At 40.3% G+C, this 17,459-nt stretch overlaps 1 long non-coding RNA gene across 1 annotated transcript in view; it reads left to right on the plus strand.

Moving 5' to 3' along the window:
• LOC122427731 overlaps nt 1-17,459 on the plus strand; it is a 75,400-nt gene that overhangs the window by 17,684 nt on the left and 40,257 nt on the right. Inside the window, exons 2-3 of the long non-coding RNA XR_006265523.1 lie at nt 8,038-8,200; nt 11,016-11,132. This is a non-coding gene — a long non-coding RNA (uncharacterized LOC122427731). The remainder of the gene's footprint in view (nt 1-8,037; nt 8,201-11,015; nt 11,133-17,459) is intronic.

Genomic DNA, 17,459 nt, shown 5'->3' on the forward strand with positions numbered 1-17,459 from the left:
CGCATGGCCTCAGGAAGGAGAGCATCACTGGTCAGGCTGTTGAGTGACAGCTGATTGACAGCCTGCCTCATCTGCTACTTTGAGTCCTGACTCAGAAGAGCTCCCCTTCTCAATATTTCTTTCTCTCTCTATAGTCACATCTACCCAGATCAGCTGACCCACTGCCACTGCCTGTCTCTGGAGGAGACTGTGTGGCCAGAGAACAGTTGGACGGATGGAATGGCCTCTCCTTAGAAACAGATTCTCTGCAGGTCAAGGTCTCGGAAGATTGCCTGTTAGGGCATGGGGCAAGGGCTTGTCTGTTTATTGAGGGTGTGGACTGGGAGTCAAGGCAGGCTTTTTATGAATAGAGAAGAAGTTTTGCAGACTTTGTGGCCTTGTGCTGATTCTTTTGGGAAAGCTGACTGGCATGAATAGAGAAATCTATGATGGGGGATGGGAATCAATTTTAGTGAAGTAAATGTAGGTAGGTTCACTTTTATTTGTCCATTTATTTCTTCCATTTGTTGGTACTTCATCCATAAATTGCACGCATATACTCATAGATTCAGAATCCTTTTTATTAACCATCTAATTTGCTTTTTCTCCAGCATAGTATCTGCCAGTGTGGTAGTAGATTCTGGCTGCTGTAGACAGGTAGGTGGTGGCCCTTCTGTTACTTGATAAGCAGTGACGGGCAGCATGTGCCCTTAATTCTGTGGCATGCAAACATACACACACACACACATATATACAGGGGCACACAGTCTATGTCTATTTAACTTCCAAGAGTCTCTTATACATATAACATTTGCCTTAGCCTAAAGTATAAAACTAAAAACTCTGAAATAATGGATGAAATCCATTCATGCACTTGGTGGTTTAAAGTAAAGCTGAATTTCCTGCTATTTGAAAAGCTTATTTCCATAAATAAAGTTAAGTAGGCAGAGGAAGACCTATTCCTCCCTACTGAACGCAAAGCAAAACTACACATATTAGAGAATGTCTCAAAGGTGCTCATATGGCTTAGGAAAAATGCCCTAGACACTCAGGCTATTTGTGTTAAGATTGAACACATGATCTAAATGTGAATTAAGCAAGGCCATGGTAAAGTTGACTGAAAATGAGTCAGCAGAACTTTGTGAGCCATTCATTACCCTATTAAAACATCTTCCTCCTTAGAAAAATTCCTCTCTTTTTTGAACTTGGGCAGTCTTTAAAAGACAAAATTCTTCACTTGTGATTATCTAATCTCTTTTAGAAATGCTTTGCTCTCATCTATTGCTTGTAGGGATATAAAATAGTATAGCTGCTGTGAAAATGTTTGATTCCTCAGTAAGTTAAACACAAAGTTATTATGTATGCTTATGACCCAGAATATTCCACTCCTACATATATATCCAAGGTAATCAGAAACATAGGTTCATATAAACACTTGTATATGAAAGCAACATTACTCATAATAGCCCCAAAGTAGAAACAAAATAAAAGTCCATTAACTGAAGATGAGATAAACAAATATTATATTCATACTGGATATAGTATTCAACAACAAGAAGAAATGAAATGTTGTTGCATGCTACATGGATGAACCTTGGAAACATTATGCTAAGGGAAAGAAGACAGAAACAGAGGCCTGCATGCTTCTATTTATATGAAAAGTCCAGAATAGGCAAGTCCATGGAGACAGGAAGTAGATTAATGGTTTCCAGGGCCAGGTGGGAGAGGAGAAATGAAGAATGACTACTAATGGGTATAAGGTTTCTCTTTGGGGTGATGAAGATATTCTGGAGTTAGATAGTGATGATGATTGCAGATCCTAGTGATGATATTAAAAACCACTAAAATGTGTACTAAAAGGATGAATTTAGTGGTATGTGAGTTATATCTCCATTAAAAAAATAAAATGCCTCAACAAGGCTCTACCACTTCTTCATTTTTCTTCTTTTAGATTAAATCAGGTAAGTAGAATGCTTTGCTACTTGGGCCCCTGGTCAAGTGTTCATTGAGCTGAGTGCTTTCTGTTGCCTTCTTACTATGCTATAAGGTATCAAGTCCTAGATCTGAAAGAGCAGATAATAAGAACTAAGAGGAGCTCAGAAAGGAATAAAGAGTTGGACAGGTTATCTGGGATTCTTAGGGAGGAGCTATACTCTACATATTTATGTAGTCAAGTATTTATGGAACCCTTTCATGGGCTAAATATCATGTGATTACTAACACAAGTAGAACCAAGTCTCTACCTTCATGAAGCTCAAGTTAAGATGTGTTAAGCAAAAAATTTTAATTCAGAGTGATCCACCTACCACAGGAATGTAAAAGAGTTTCTGGATTTCACAGGAGAACTTGCAGAAGAGATGGGGGCAGAAGATAATGTCCTCCAAGCATTGTCAACAAGAACAAAGGGGCAGAAGTAGGAATGGTGGTGTATTTAGGGAAGATGGGGAAATGGTCAGAGTTTCATCCACATCCTCAAGGCAAGAATGTACAATTCTTTGCTTTATCTTCTTTAAAATTTCTTTCTAAATGTTAGCTGCATTGGCAAAAGTTTTGAACAGAACAAAAAGGAAACACACTGGATAGTAATCTCCCTGATACCCTTTCTCCTAATTGTCCTCTCCAGATGAAACTACCTCCAGAAAGTCTTCTCTTTTAATAGGCCCTATGTATCCCCCTTTGGTTTTTTATTTTTTGAGAAATAGGGCCTTCTCCATCAAGACTAGATCACAGACAGAATAAAATTTTTAAATTGAATTCTATAAATTGATTGTTTTCCATTTGCCTAATTCAGTTGAGTTCAGTCTAATCTGCTTCATTCAACCATGTCTAATTATCTTTACCTTGTGGCTGTCATTTCATAGTAATTAACTGATTATAAAATTTTAAATTAAAAATGTTTTTCAATTGGTATTCATTCACTCAAACATTTGTCATTCAATAAATATTTCCTGGGTCTCCTACCAACTGTGGGCTCTGTTCTAAGACTTGGGATACATAGTGAACAAGATAAACATCTTGTATCTGTCCTCAGAGAGCTCACTAGGGGGATAATAAAGATAAGAAAGTATGTAAGTTAACAAGAAAAGCAGGTGGTAATAAGTTCTATGATGGCAATTTTTAAAAGGGTGAAGAGACAGAAAATGGGGGGCGGGGGACCTACTCTAGATTATCTAGTTTTTGAGGATGTGATATTTAGTTTAAGACCTCAAACCAAGAAGGACCAGCCATGCAAAGATCCGGTGACAGGCACAGCTAGTGTCAAGAACCTACAGTGGGAACCAGTCAGGCAGTTTAAAGAAACAGGAAGAAGGCAAGGATGGCTGAATCTCAGAGTGAGTGAGTGGACTTGTACTAGTATGTTAGGGCTTCTGTAGCAAAGAACCACAGCCTGGGTGGTTTAAACAACAGAAATTTGTTTTCTCATGTTTCTGGAAGTTAGAAGTCCAAGATCAACAAGTCAGCATGGTTGACTTCTTCCCAGGCCCCTCTCAGTGATTTTTAGATGACCAGCTTTCCTTCTGTCTTCACATGGTCTTTCCTTTGTGCATATCTGTATTTTAATTGCTTCTTATTTTAAAGACAACCATCACACTGGATTAGGGCCCACTCATATCACCCCCATTTTACCTTAATTACTTCTTTCAATACCCTATCTCCAAATATAGTCACATTTTGAGGTATTGAAGTTAGGATGTCAACATGTAAATTTTGGAGGGACACAATTCTGCCCCTAACAGGACTGGTAAGGTCTGAGCAGGAGCCAGACCTTAAGGGTTTTCATTGCCAAGGTAAGGAGTTTTATTTAATAATAAGAGCCACTGGAGGGTTTTAAGCAGGTGGGTCTGCAGATCTGACCCATATTTGGGAGTTAGAACTTCTCTGCAGATTCCCATAAAGAGAACCAAAGGACTCCTGGCTCTAGCCCGGAGATGATTTTCCCTATCAACCCAGGGCCTGGATTAAACTTTTTTCATCCTGCTCACAGTCCCTGTTTTTCATTAGAGTTTCATCAGAATACAAAAACAAACCAATACACTCAAGATAGCATTCCTCAATACTCCAAACAAATTCTGAAAAATGTAAAGGGTCAAAGATAAATACACATTTTGCAAGACTCTCTTATCTATTTATGTCACAAAAATCTCCTAGGTAGAGGAATTGCATTGACTGCAAATAGCCATTGTTGACTTTCTATGAGTACATGATTATCACGTGGCTCGTACGCCATGGGATTGTTGAAAAGAGAGATTTCTGCATGGTGGTAATCTTCCGTACTCATCAGTAGATTTTGCTTTTTTCACTTGGATCAAGATCTCCAACCATAAACAAAGGGGAAATTTTGGCTTGAGAAATATCTACTTTGTTAATAAGCAAATCTGAAACTGGAAAAAAATAATTTTGTTTTGTAAACACAACTCGTTGTTCAGTTAGTTTAAAACATAGCTCTTATAAAATGCTACAGGGACATGGTCCCATGAGGCTAGTAGTTAAAATGGAGGGATAGAAACAGCAGGTCTGTTTATTGTGCAAATGCAGGGAATGTCAAAGCCAGATAAAAATTATTTTAAACAACTGCATGCCACTTACCAGCTGTGAGCTACCTGCCTCAACCAGCCTCTTTTAAGCTTAAAAGGAGAAAAATCTGTCTTTTCTCTCCATGTATTTGAAGACAGTATCAGAATTAACATCTGACTCATAAATAGTCCATGAAACAGATGACTCTTCACATCCTATGACTTGATGTTTTCAGATAAAATCTCTTTCTCTTTTGCATTTTTAAAAGCTAGTTTCCTTCTCTGCTTGGTCCTCTGGTTAATGTGTGGAGGCAGGCTCTTGGCAGCCAGATGGGATATAATCTATATTCAGGCTTCCATTAGCTCTTGTGTTTGAATGTGCTACCATTTCCTAATTTTAATACAAATATTTTATGAGAGTGGATTGCCATTTATGTTATCACTACATAAAACAGTCATTATGCTAATACATCTTGTTTTTCATGGAGATTAATTAAAAATACATGTGTGCCCCCTTTTCACTGGTCACATGTTGACAAGTGGGATCACATTTGATATCCAACTGGTCAGTCTCAATTCTCGTTTTTCTCCATGTCCTTTCCAGGCTGGTCTGGACCCTGTTTGTGCTTTATTTTTAGTTTGTGGGAGTTTAGTAACTCAATTAACCTTGAGAATGGAGGAATGAGAAATGGAACCCGTTCATCTTAAGCTATAAGGTTCATGTTGCCAGAGTAACTTTTTTCCTAGAGTAAGAGATTATTGTGTCATTCCAAATGCACAGGCAACTACTGTACGAAAGTGCTACAGAGAGCTTAGCGCTAAACTTTGCTCAAATTATTATTAATGAAAGTTTGGGGGTAGTCAAACTCAAGAGAGAGGTATTCTGCTTTTATTACCACTTCCCAAACCTGTGTAGTAGAAGGTTCTGATGATGATTATAAGAATAACAGCTCCTCCTTGTTTGTGCTAGACAGAATATAAAGCAGTTTCACAACATTTTTGCTTTGAATCAGAGTAATCCTCCCTGTGTCCTCTAGCAAAGACTTCCCTTGGGCCAACAGAATGCTGGCATTGCCGTCAGAATCCTGGGAGTCAAGTCTTGGGTGGGTCTTGGGATTCTAATAAATACAGCACATGAAACAACCTCCTTGAATCATACTCTAACAGAAAAGAAAAATCTGAGATCACAATTACTCAAAAGGTTTTTTGGACCTTAGAAAGGAGATGAGGAACCTACAAATGGCCTTCTATGCAAAAGAAGGTCATGTAATCAGACTCATGTAAGTTCTCAATTATAGCAGCTGTTTGAATTCCAGAAGGAATATCCACTATCTAGTTTGTCACATGATGGAAAAGATCAGAAGTTGGGCTTGGTCATTTCAATGGCTCCAGTTGTCATCTTGTGATGACTCTAAAAATTAAATATACGTCTCTAGCACAGGCCTCTTTCTGTGCTTCCTTAGATGTCTCAAACTCAACATGTTTGATCTGAATTCACAGTGCTCCCATCCCACCTGTGTTTTCCTCCAAGATCCTCGTCTCTGGGACAAGGTTGACTCTGCTCATGGTATTCCAGGCTCGGTTGGTTCCAAGGATTTGATGCACTTTACCTCATTTCACCTTTCAAGAGCCTGATACAGAAGGTACAGCTATTGTTGCTGTTTCACATATCAGAGATAAAAAGTAGTCCAGTTTTGCCCCAGGCCCAAGAGTTCCTCATGAGCAGAGCTGGGTTTGAATGCAGACTGGGTAGACAGGGCCCACACTTTTTGTTTGCTTTGTGTTGGCTGAGTGGCCTGCAGGATCTTAGTTCATCAACCAAGGATTGAACCCGTGCCCCCTGCAGTGGCAACATGGAGTCTTGATTACTGGACTACTAGGGAAGTCCCCGGAGCCTACACGTTTAACAACTCTGCCTTCTGCTTGCTGTGGAACATTTACCCAGGTCAGAAACCTGGACAGCATTTTTTTTCCTGTATTAAAAAAAAAAAATTCTTTATTGAATTTGTTATAATATTGGTTGTTTTATGTCTTGTCTTTCTGGTCCCCAGGTATGTGGGATCTTAGCAACCTCATCAGGGATCAAACCCACACGCCCTGCACTGGAAGCTGAAGTCTCACCCACTGGACTACCAGGGAAGTCCCCCAGGCAGTCATTTTTGAAGCCTTGTTCTTGCTTGCCTCCCATATGTAGTCCAATGCCATTCCTATCATTTTTGCCTCCAGAATAAATTTCTGTTTCTCTCTGTCCTTACTGTCACCACCTTAGTCTAAGATATTGCCGCTTTCCTGGACATATGCAATGGCCTAATGGCCCTTTCTGCCTTTCTTTCTTTTCTCCTTCCTACCCCATATATTTCCCATATTGCAACAAAAGAAATCTCTGACACATAAATTCATTGTTGGCATTCTGCTAAATAAAATGCTGGAATTGTGTCCTACCATCCTCAGGTCAAAGCCTAAACTCCTGTTAAAGGATAAAGTGAGGCATATTAAAGAGTTTTAGAGTTTATTTGAGAAAAAGTCAATTTGAATCAGGCCACTCCAAACCAGAAGTGGCTAGGAGTGTTCTGCACACAGGAGCCAGGGGAAAGACCTATTGTGAAGGTATGGAAGCAAAGAAAGGAGATTCTGTCATTGGCCACAGCTTAAAGTCTTATTGGCTGTTTGTGATTGGTCCTCCTTAGGTTTGGATTTCTTAACCTTGAGAAATTTTCAAACTTAGATTTTTGGTTTGCTTGTATAGATCAACCACCTTTAGAGCTACCTCAGTCTAACAGACTCTGAGTTTAACTAATTTAACACTCTTCAACATGTCTTAGTGTTTCCCCAATGGCTTAACAGGTAAAGAATCTGCCTGCATCACAGGCGATGCAGGTTTGACCCCTGGGTCAGGAATATCCCCTGGGGAAGGACATGACAACCAACTCCTATATTCTTACTTGAAAAATCCCATGGAAAGAGGAGGCTGGTGGGCTACAGTCCATGGGGTCACAAAGAATTGGACATCACTGAGTGACTAAGCATGCACACAACATGTCTTTAAAGGCCCACCCTGGGCTCTGTTCTCTCCAGCCTCATCCTTCTCCCCACACTCCCTCCCTTCCCCTTGTATTGTCCACACAATCCAGTCTTTCTGAACCTCTTCCTTTTTCTGGCTTTTGGAAAGATATCTGCTCTCTTTCACCTCTCAGCCTCTGAGCTGCCTGATCCCTTTGCCTGGAGCACTCTCCCCCTTCTCTCTAGCTGGTTTACACCTGCTCATCCTTTAAAGCCTCGGGGTCTCCTCCCTGAGATCCTCGAAAGGGATTTTGGTACCTTGGCTCTGTGTTGCAGAGCAGCTGACACTTACCATGTGTGAGGCTGTGTCCTGAGCACTTTAAATACATTCACTCATTTAGTTTCACAACAGCCCCCTGAGGCGCAATTATAATTTCCTTTTAGCAGAACAAGAAGTTGAAGCACCAAGTGTATCAGTCACAGTCCAGTCAAACAGTTTAGCTGTATTCATTCATTTAATTTCACAATTATAATTTCCATATAGCACACGAGGAAGTGCTACATGAGTACTCCGAGTGAACAAAGCTGAGTCGGGATGGGGAAGACCGCAGCGGGAGGATGTAAGAGAAAATGAACAGGGTAAAAGCTCACCGTTGGAAACTCTTGAGGCCATTTCAGATCAAAAGCTGAGAACTGCCCATCTGAAGGTAAGGTGGGACTGAGAGTTACATCTCTCTAGGACAAATTATTTCTGTTTTTAATTCAGTTATTGAGTTGGTACACATTGGGAGCAAATTGCTCTGCCTGTTTCCCTACATAGAGAAGACGGCAAAGATAATTCACATCAAGTGTTGGGCGTCCCTGGTGGCTCAGATGGTAAAGAATCCACCTGCAATGCACAGAGACCTGGGTTCAATCCCTGGGTTGGAAGGGAAGATCCCAGGAAGATCCCCTGGAGGAGGGCATGGCGACCCACTCCAGTATTCTTGCCTAGAGAATCCCCATGGACAGAGAAGCCCAAGCTTCTGCTAAACGCATTCATTCTAGAAATTAATGGGACGTTGACGCACGTCAGTAATTTAAAGTGCTCTGCTAAAACAGAAGAGAGGAATCAAGTCTATGATAAAAAAAACATTTGAGTTGGCCTGAGGACATGGACTAAAACTAATTTTTTTATTTGTTTGCAACAAGTATGCTTTGGGGATGTTGCCCTTTCTCGAAGCTGGTCATCTCACCAGTTGAAACAGTTGGGCTTCTTCTGAGAAGCCATTGTGTTTTTATCAAACAAATAATATAAATTATGTGCTTACTGATGGTTCCCTTTTTCCTTTGGCTGCTTATAAAGGGCAGAGCCTGGACCGGCCTTTCAGCTCTTGGAGGCCTGTAGGATTTCACAGCCCACCTTTCATGTCCTAACCTCACCACTGCGACTCATTTTCTATCCCATTTTCTTTGCCTTCTTTTCTTCAACTTATGTTTTATGGCTTGTATATTGCTGAATGTATCTTTCGTCTTTGTAATTGCATAATTGCATCTTTGTAAGCCACCCCCAGTCCTTCCAGGAACAACATAAATAAATAGTCACCAACTCAAATGTTTTTTATCATAGACTTGATTCCTCTCTTACTGTTTTAGCAGAGCACTTTAAATTACTGACGTGCGTCAACGTCCCATTAATTTCTAGAATGAATGGGTTTAGCAGAAGCCTGGGCTTCCCTTGTGGCTCAGGTGGTAAAGAATCTTACTGGAATGTGGGAGACCTGGGTTCGACAGATACCCTGGAGAAGGGAAAGGCAACCACTCCAGTATTCTGGCCTAGAGAATTCCATGGACTGTCTAGTCCATGGGGTTGCAAAGAGTTGGACACAACTGAGCGACTTTCACTTTTACTTTTTTAAGGCAAAAAGCTAAATATTAAAATGTGTGGCTTCTAGCTGAGATTTGTAATCTTAGAATTAACTGATTAAGAAATATATGTTGAGCGGTTGCCTGAGGCCGAGGATGGGAGGTGAGTAAAATGGGTGAAAAGGGTCAAAAGGTGAAAAACTTCCAGTCGTAAGAGAAATAATTCCTAGGGATGTGATGTATAGCATGGTGACTGTGGTTAACAATCAACCCACATGGTTAACTTTCAAATTGTATGTGTGAAAGTTGCTAAGAGAGTAGATCTTAAAAGTCTCATCGCTAGAAAAAATATTTGTAATGATGTGTGGTGATGGTTGTTAACTAGATTTATTGTGGTAATCATTTTGTAATATATACAAATATCATTATGTTGAACACCTAAAATGAACATAATGTTATATGTCAGTTATGTCTCAAAAATACATACAAATAAAATCAGATACTCATTTAAAAGAGTCATCAGAAATGATAAGTGACTAAAGAAACAGTGTTTGCCAGAATGAGAGGTACCAAAGGCAAGGTAGTATGGATGTTTTAATATTGGCTTGTTAAACTCATTCCTAGCTATTACATTTGTTGTATTTTGGCTTTTACTCTTGTAAAATATAGGCATGGTATACAGAAGAGAGGGGCTTCCCTGGTAGCTCAGCTGGTAAAGAATCCCCCTGCAATGCAGGAGACCCGGTTCGATTCCTGGGTCAGGAACATCCCCTGGAGAAGGGATAGGCTACCCACTCCAGTATTCTTGGGCTTCCCTCATGGCTCAGACAGTAAAGGATCTGCCTGCAATGCAGGAGACCTGGGTTTGACCCCTAGGTTGGGCAGATCCCCTGGCAGAGGGCATGGCAACCCACTCCAGTATTCTTGCCTGGAGAATTCCATGGACAGAGGAGCCTGGCAGGCTACAGTCCATGGGGTCACAAAGAGTCAGACACGACTGAATGACTAAGCCCAGCACAGCACAGCATACAGTAGAGATCAAGGAAAGGGAACAGTTTGAGCAAGTAGATTAATACACATAACTCTGCGATGGTCAGTGCTAAAAAAAAAAAAGACAAAGAAAGAATTATATATTAAAAATCAGATTGACTTTGAATTTGTTTAAAAATGAATTTATATTTTATTAATGCATATATAAAAATAAAATTAATAAATTTGGCCACCTGATTCGAAGAACTGACTCATTGGAAAAGACCATGATTCTGGGAAAGATTGAAGGCAGGAGGAGAAGGGGACAACAGAGGATGAGATGGTTGGATGGCATCACTGACTCGATGGACATGAGTTTGAGTGGGCTCTGAGAGTTGGTGATGGACAGGGAAGCCTGGTGCGCTGTAGTCCATGGGTTGGCAAGGAGTTGGACATGACTGAGCGACTGAACTGAACTGAGTAGAATTGTATTTGACTAATCGCATCCATGGAGAAGGAAGTGGCAATCCACTCCAGTATTTTTGCCTGGAGAACCCCAGGGACAGAGGAGCCTGGTGGGCTGCCGTTTATGGGGTTTCACAGAGTCAGACACGACTGAAGTGACTTAGCAATCACAACAAGTCTATATATATTTGAAAAATAGGTGCATAGACATCCAGTGAAAACAAAGTCTTTGTTGGTTCTCAGATAAGTCTTGAGCACATGGAGAGAAGACCCTTCGCTAGAGCCTGCAATGCCCTGGAGGCTGAGGATCCTGCGCTTGCTCTGTTTTCAAGGCATACTTGGTTACTGCTAGTGCCCCAGGTATGCTATTGCACTAGGGTGCTTTCCTTTTGTGAGAAATGAAAAACAATGGCTCAAACGCCACCTTCACTGATGAAATTTCCCTTCTAACTTTCCAGACATACATCAAAATCACTTCATTAAATTTGAACAATGTTTGCTTAAGGGTATCTTTGTGCTGGGATTGTTAGACTTTTTAAATTTTCTGATATAATATTTTTCATTTTTTAATTTTTTCTTTCGGTTTTATTGAGATATAGTTGACATATAGAATTGTGTAAATTTAAGATGTACAGTGAAATGACTTAACTTATGCACATCATAAAATGATTACCATAGTAAGTCTAGTGAACACTCATCATCTCATGTAGATTCAAAATAAAAGAAAAAAAATTTGTTTTCCTTGTGATGAGAGCTCTTAGGATTTACTCTCTAACAACTTTCATATGTAACATACAGCAGTGTTAATTATATTAATCATGTTGTACATTACATCCTTGATACATATTTTATTCATATTATAGGTAATTTAACAGTTGTATGTTTCTATTAAAGAATAGATCTAAGAAGGCGGGGATCTCATTTTGTGAAAAGTTGCAGAGAGGCTTGTCTGAGACAACCCTTCAGGTTGGAGACTGAGCTGAGACTCTAACATTATTTCCTAAAATGAATTCTGTTGCTTTTCCCATGACTATGGGCTGTCTTTTTTTCCCCTAAATCTCTTGTAGGTAAACAAGTTCGCAGCGATCCCTTCATCTCTCAGCCTCCCCTCCACAGTGACAGTATAGTACCCAGACCTGTGTCTCTTTGTTCTCCAACACTTTTGCTTCCCACTGGGGTCTTGAAATCTGTCTACCATCTACAGGCAATAAGAAATCCAGATTGTTCATTCTAGATAGCAGCTTTTCTGCTGTATCGATTAGGTCTTTTATGGAAAAAAACCTGGCACATCTGATCTATAGGATTTCTGTGATTGTTAAATGGAATTTATTGAAACCAACTCAGCAAAGCAGTGTTTGCAAGGATAACCATGCCTCAGGAAAAGTCTGTGCTAAAACTCCAATATTAAACAGTGTTCAGTGTAGGGCCGTCTTGTCTAAATGACCCACCCCCCACACTCCTGCCCTATAGACACTTACCAGGCTTAGGAGAGAGCTGGCAGGACTCCATTTTGCTAATCTGTGTGGAGTTTTTACACAGCCCTGCACATGGTTAATTCTGGATTATAATCCAGTGTGCTTTCTGAGCGGGGTGGGTGGGCAGGGATAGTTCCTGAGGAAATTTGGAGAGAGAATGAGACTTGTTTTGTTGAACTGAAAATCAAGTAGCCCATGTTTGGCTAAGAATTGGAAAAAAAAAGAAAATGAAAAAGAAAAACTCATGAGAAGAAACGAAATGAAACACAAGCTCTCTCTTTCATGTGGGGCAGTGCAGGGTATGGGAGGACAGTGGGAGGAGGTGGGAAGTGTAGAGGAGGCAGCTGAGTTTATTTTTAACACCAAGTTAAAGGCATACTCTGTGTTCTTTCCTTTTAAAAATAGACTTTTAACCTCTTGAAGCATTTTGACTCTATTCTGCCTATGGGGTAATACCCCTTTTGTGGCTGGCAACTCCCACTGGATTTTTTCCCATTGCTGGCTTACTGGTCAAGTAGTTAGAAGGATGGAAAAAACCCAGGCTTTTTCTTCTGAGAGCTCCTGATCAGCATATACACACAGCTCCTGTGTGCATAAAGGCTTATAAACTCTGATTGTTTTCTGGGACCTTGAGCTTTATGGCATTTTTTAAAATTTGATGGTTTGAGTAAATGTCCTTTTTTAAAAATAGGGTAGTGAAATTGTGGATATAGTCTTTCTGAAGTCCATTGGAGCAATTTGTTCACTGAGTTTATGAATGACACAATAGACATGTCTATACACATTTACACCCACGAAATTAGAATAAGTATGAATAACATGATAGGAGTTGATCTTTAATACTTATTGAGGGCCTCCTATACACTGTTTCACATACATTTAATGCTTTGAATAATGCTCTCAATATAATCATCCCATTTTACAGATGAATAAATTTGGGCTCAGGGCTATTCAGTAACTTGTGAAGATTATAAAGTCAGTGAGTGGTTTGTGGGGAAGGAATTCAAAGTCAGGAAGTCAAGCAGTTCAAGTCCACTGCTAGCCCATACAGTGAGTCCGTAATTAGAAAAGATGTACCTGCCGTAAGACAATTTTGCTTCCATCTGTTGGAAAGTTGGGGCTGTTATGAAATGTACTGATTTTGTTAGAAAATTTTATTACCATTTCCAAGATAGTTATCATACTACAAATATAAATCCACAATGTTGACGCTATGAAGGGTGTCCCCTTAAATGTGATACTCTTGTGCAGTGCACAACCCGCCCAAAGGTACTTGGTGGCCCAAGGCACTCACACACAAGTGCACACACATGTAGTCCTGTAGGCATGGCAGTCTATGAAGGAAAAACACAGCGCTCATCCTCTGCGAAGGCCCACTTCTGTCTGTGGAGTGTGCGTCTCTCTGGATCTGAATAACTCCACTTCTTACCTAAAAGAAAAGAAAAGAAAAAACACCAGACTGCTGTAGCTCAGAAGAAGAGGAAACTAGTCTTTTAGAGGTAACCAGACTGATCTAATGTAGCAACAGCTCTCCTACATACCTCAGTCTAGAACCAGGAAAAACCTTACATGAAACGCTGGAGCTTGTGTCTGCGCCCAGTACCAAAGTGCCATGCTCCCACTTCCCTTTTCTTCTGTTCTGGGGAGTGAACATTGAATTCACGTTAGAACAGGGTGGCACATTATATGTGTTAAGCTGTGTGTGACAAGAAATAGAACAGTTCACAAACCTAGGAGATTACTTTTTTATTATGGAAAGTTTCAAAAATATACTGAAGTAGACCAAAAAGCATAGTGAACCTCCTTTATCCTCATGAAAATGAGCATTTAATTATGAATTAATCACCAGCCCTGCCTCATCTATGTTTCTACTCACTCCTCCCTTATTTGAAGCATATTCTAGAGAACATGTTATTTTATCTTTACAATGTAAAGTATTTTTCGTAAAAAACGACCACAATATTATTATTATATCTCAAGAGGAAGAGTAATAAATCATATACCCAATCAGTGTTCAAAATTTCAATCATCTTCCAAATGGCCCAAATTTTCTTGTGTTTTTGTTTGTTGTTTTTACCTGGTTTGTGTTCATTTGAAATGGGAATCAGCTAAGTTCAAACATCACATTAGTAGCAGTATCTCTTACTTTTCTTTGAATGTACAAGTTCCCCCTTCATCTCTTTTTCAGTCTGGATTTTGCTGAAATGTTGACATGGTATACTCATCGTGTAGTTTAAACATATTTCTCTGTAGCAGAATCCTTTCTTGGAGGAGTCCAGGCATATGTATATTCTTTTAAGGTGCTTGGGTGGTGAATTTGAGCCACAGGCAGGCTTGGAAGGCCCTGGTAAAGCTCAAAGTCTGCTCCCAGATTTCTTAATGTCTTGGTTGCGGGGATAAATTCTGAGGATCTTACTTGAGCGCCATGGTGAAAGCATGTGTCCACCACTTGTTGACAGGTGAAGAATGCTGGTTTGCTTGTTGGCATATAGATTCCCCACGGTCGTTTCCTATTCTCCAGGAGAAAGTTTCTCAGTCAGGCTTGAAAGAGAGCAATAGACTGCATTGTTGGTATCACAAAAAAGAGAATTTCCCTCATGGGGTGATTTGCTTTCAGTTCAGTCCCTATGTGAACCAGTAATCAGACCATAAATTGCCAACTAACCGGAAAAGCCTTTATTTTGCAGGTCTGAATAAGCTGGTGTTTGACTTAAGTGAAGTTTAAATAACTTTTTTCCCCCTGCAAACTGGAATCAAGATTGCAGGGAGAAATATCAATAACCTCAGATATGCAGATATGACACCACCCTTCTGGCAGAAAGAAAAGAGAAATTAAAGAGCCTCTTGGTGAAAGTGAAAGAGGAGAGTGAAAAAGTTGGGTTAAAACTCAACATTTAAAAAACTAAGATCATGGCATCCGGTCCCATCACTTCATGGCAAATAGATGGGGAAACAATGGAAACAGTGACAGACTATTTTCTTGGGCCCCAAAATCACTGCAGATGGTGATTGCAGCCATGAGATTAAAAGACACTTGCTCCTTAGAAGAAAACTTATGACCAACCTAGACAGCATATTAAAAAGCAGAGACATTACTCTACCAACAAAGGTCCATCTAGTCAAAGCTATGGTTTTTCCAGTAGTCATGTGTGGATGTGAGAGTTGGAATAAAGAAAGCTCAGCGCCGAAGAATTGATGTTTTCAAACTGTGGTGTTGGAGAAGACTCTTGAGATTCCCTTGGACTGCAAGGAGATCAAGCCAGTCAATCCTAAAGGAAATCAGTCCTGAATATTCATTGGAAGGACTGATGCTAAAGCTGAAGCTCCAATACTTTGGCCAACCGATGTGAAGACCTGAATCATTGGAAAAGACCCTGATGCTGGGAAAGACTGAAGGCAGGAGGAGAAGGGGATGACAGAGGATGAGATGGTTGGATGGCATCACCAACTCAACAGACATGAGTCTGAACAAGCTCTGGGAGTTGGTGATGGACAGGGAGGCCTTGTGTGCTGCATTCCATGGGGTTGCAAAACGTCGGACACGACTAAGTGACTGCATTGAACTGAAATAACTGGTAAATCAAATGTTCCATGGATAGCTGACTGATGTTAAATCTACCTGTCTTCTACCTGTCCTAATGGATTAGGACATGAACACATTTGATTCATTTTCAGTATTTTTCTTTTTTTTTTAAAGATTCTGACTTTACTGAAGAAATCAAAGGCCAATATGTTCACTGGGCTCTGGCTTTTCAGCCTCCTTCTCCACAAGAACCTACTGCACCAATGTCATTGATGGCAAATGGCAGCCTCATTCTCACGTGGAAGAAACAGTGAAGTTATCTGTCCTAAGCTGTTCTGCTTCTTGGTCAGAGAAAGAAAGGTCAAATGACCTTGAAAGGTCAAATGTCTCTTGAAGGCTCAAGATGATTAAAAAATAATAACAGAGCATTGTAGCTTCTTGGTGAGGTTAGAGTTTGAGCTTTCCCCATCCCTACTTCCACACTGGTCATCAGCACTTGCCCCATTCCCTGCTGCCCTCCTTCCCCACGCCAGCCCCCAGAGAGGTGTTTGCACTGTGCTTGTTGTCGGGAGAGCCTGGGGTCAAGGTCTACTCTGCAACCTCATTGTCAAGCTGGGTGACCTTGGGTAGGTCGCTTGATTCTCTGAGCACTGATATCTTTACCTGTGAAATAAAGATTGTATCACATGCTCTGCCTATCACATGAAGATGTTATGAAGATCGAGTCAAGAGTTAATGTAGGTGAAAATCCTTTGTTAAGCATTGCACAAGTGCCCTTGCTCCCCCTACTGCATCTGTTCACAATGTAGAAGAAATAACATGAATTTTTAAGTCAAATAAGGTCCCATTGCTTTTTGGCTGTGTCATTTTGGGCAAATCATGCTCCTAGCATTGGTTTCCTCATAAATAAAATGGGGATGATTTTATCTGGCATTTGCTTACCCGAATCTTCATTTACTCATGCTCCACCTTGATCTACTGTTGTTTTGTGGACTAAAGCTCTCTATGTGAGATAACAGATACAAAGCACCTAACATAGATTTGATACTCTAGGTTCTCAATAAATAGTCATTCTTTTTCCTGTCCTGTTCTTGGCAATTGGACTGTGGTAGGACCCAGCTGACATGTCTTCCGTCATAGATAGAGAGCTCTTCCTCTAGATTGCCGAGTGAAGAACTGCCTGTTTGCTCCTCTGTCCTCACCTATGAGGATGCTTGATTATAGCCCAGACATGTTTCAAATTCTCTCTATAAGTCTACAGACTAGGGAATTACATAATGAAGAAGTCCTTCTCGTATATGTTTGGGAATAAAGAGCCCTCAATAGCATATGCAAAAAAGACCCAAATGTTTGGTAGACTGCAAAATTAACATGAGTCAATAATGCGATGGAGCAAGCAGAAGTCAATGAATTTTAGGAAACACTCATGGAAGGGTCCAGTCTACTGGACTCATCCTACTTGGTTAAGATGCTGGGGCACTGGGCTGGATCACTAGAAGGAGAGAGCTGGTGAAGAGCTTGAGATCCAGGGTATTTGAGTAACTATTAGAAAAACTGCGGATACTGAAACTGGAAAAGACGTATTTCAGGAGAGATATCTTATTGTCTTCTGTTTTTTGAATGGGCTGAGCAATTAGACAAAATAGAATACCGCCACTTTATGTTTCCTTAAAAGAACAAATTTCTAAG

Source organism: Cervus canadensis, chromosome 25 (assembly GCF_019320065.1).
Source record: "Cervus canadensis isolate Bull #8, Minnesota chromosome 25, ASM1932006v1, whole genome shotgun sequence".
NCBI classification, from domain to species: Eukaryota; Metazoa; Chordata; class Mammalia; order Artiodactyla; family Cervidae; genus Cervus; species Cervus canadensis.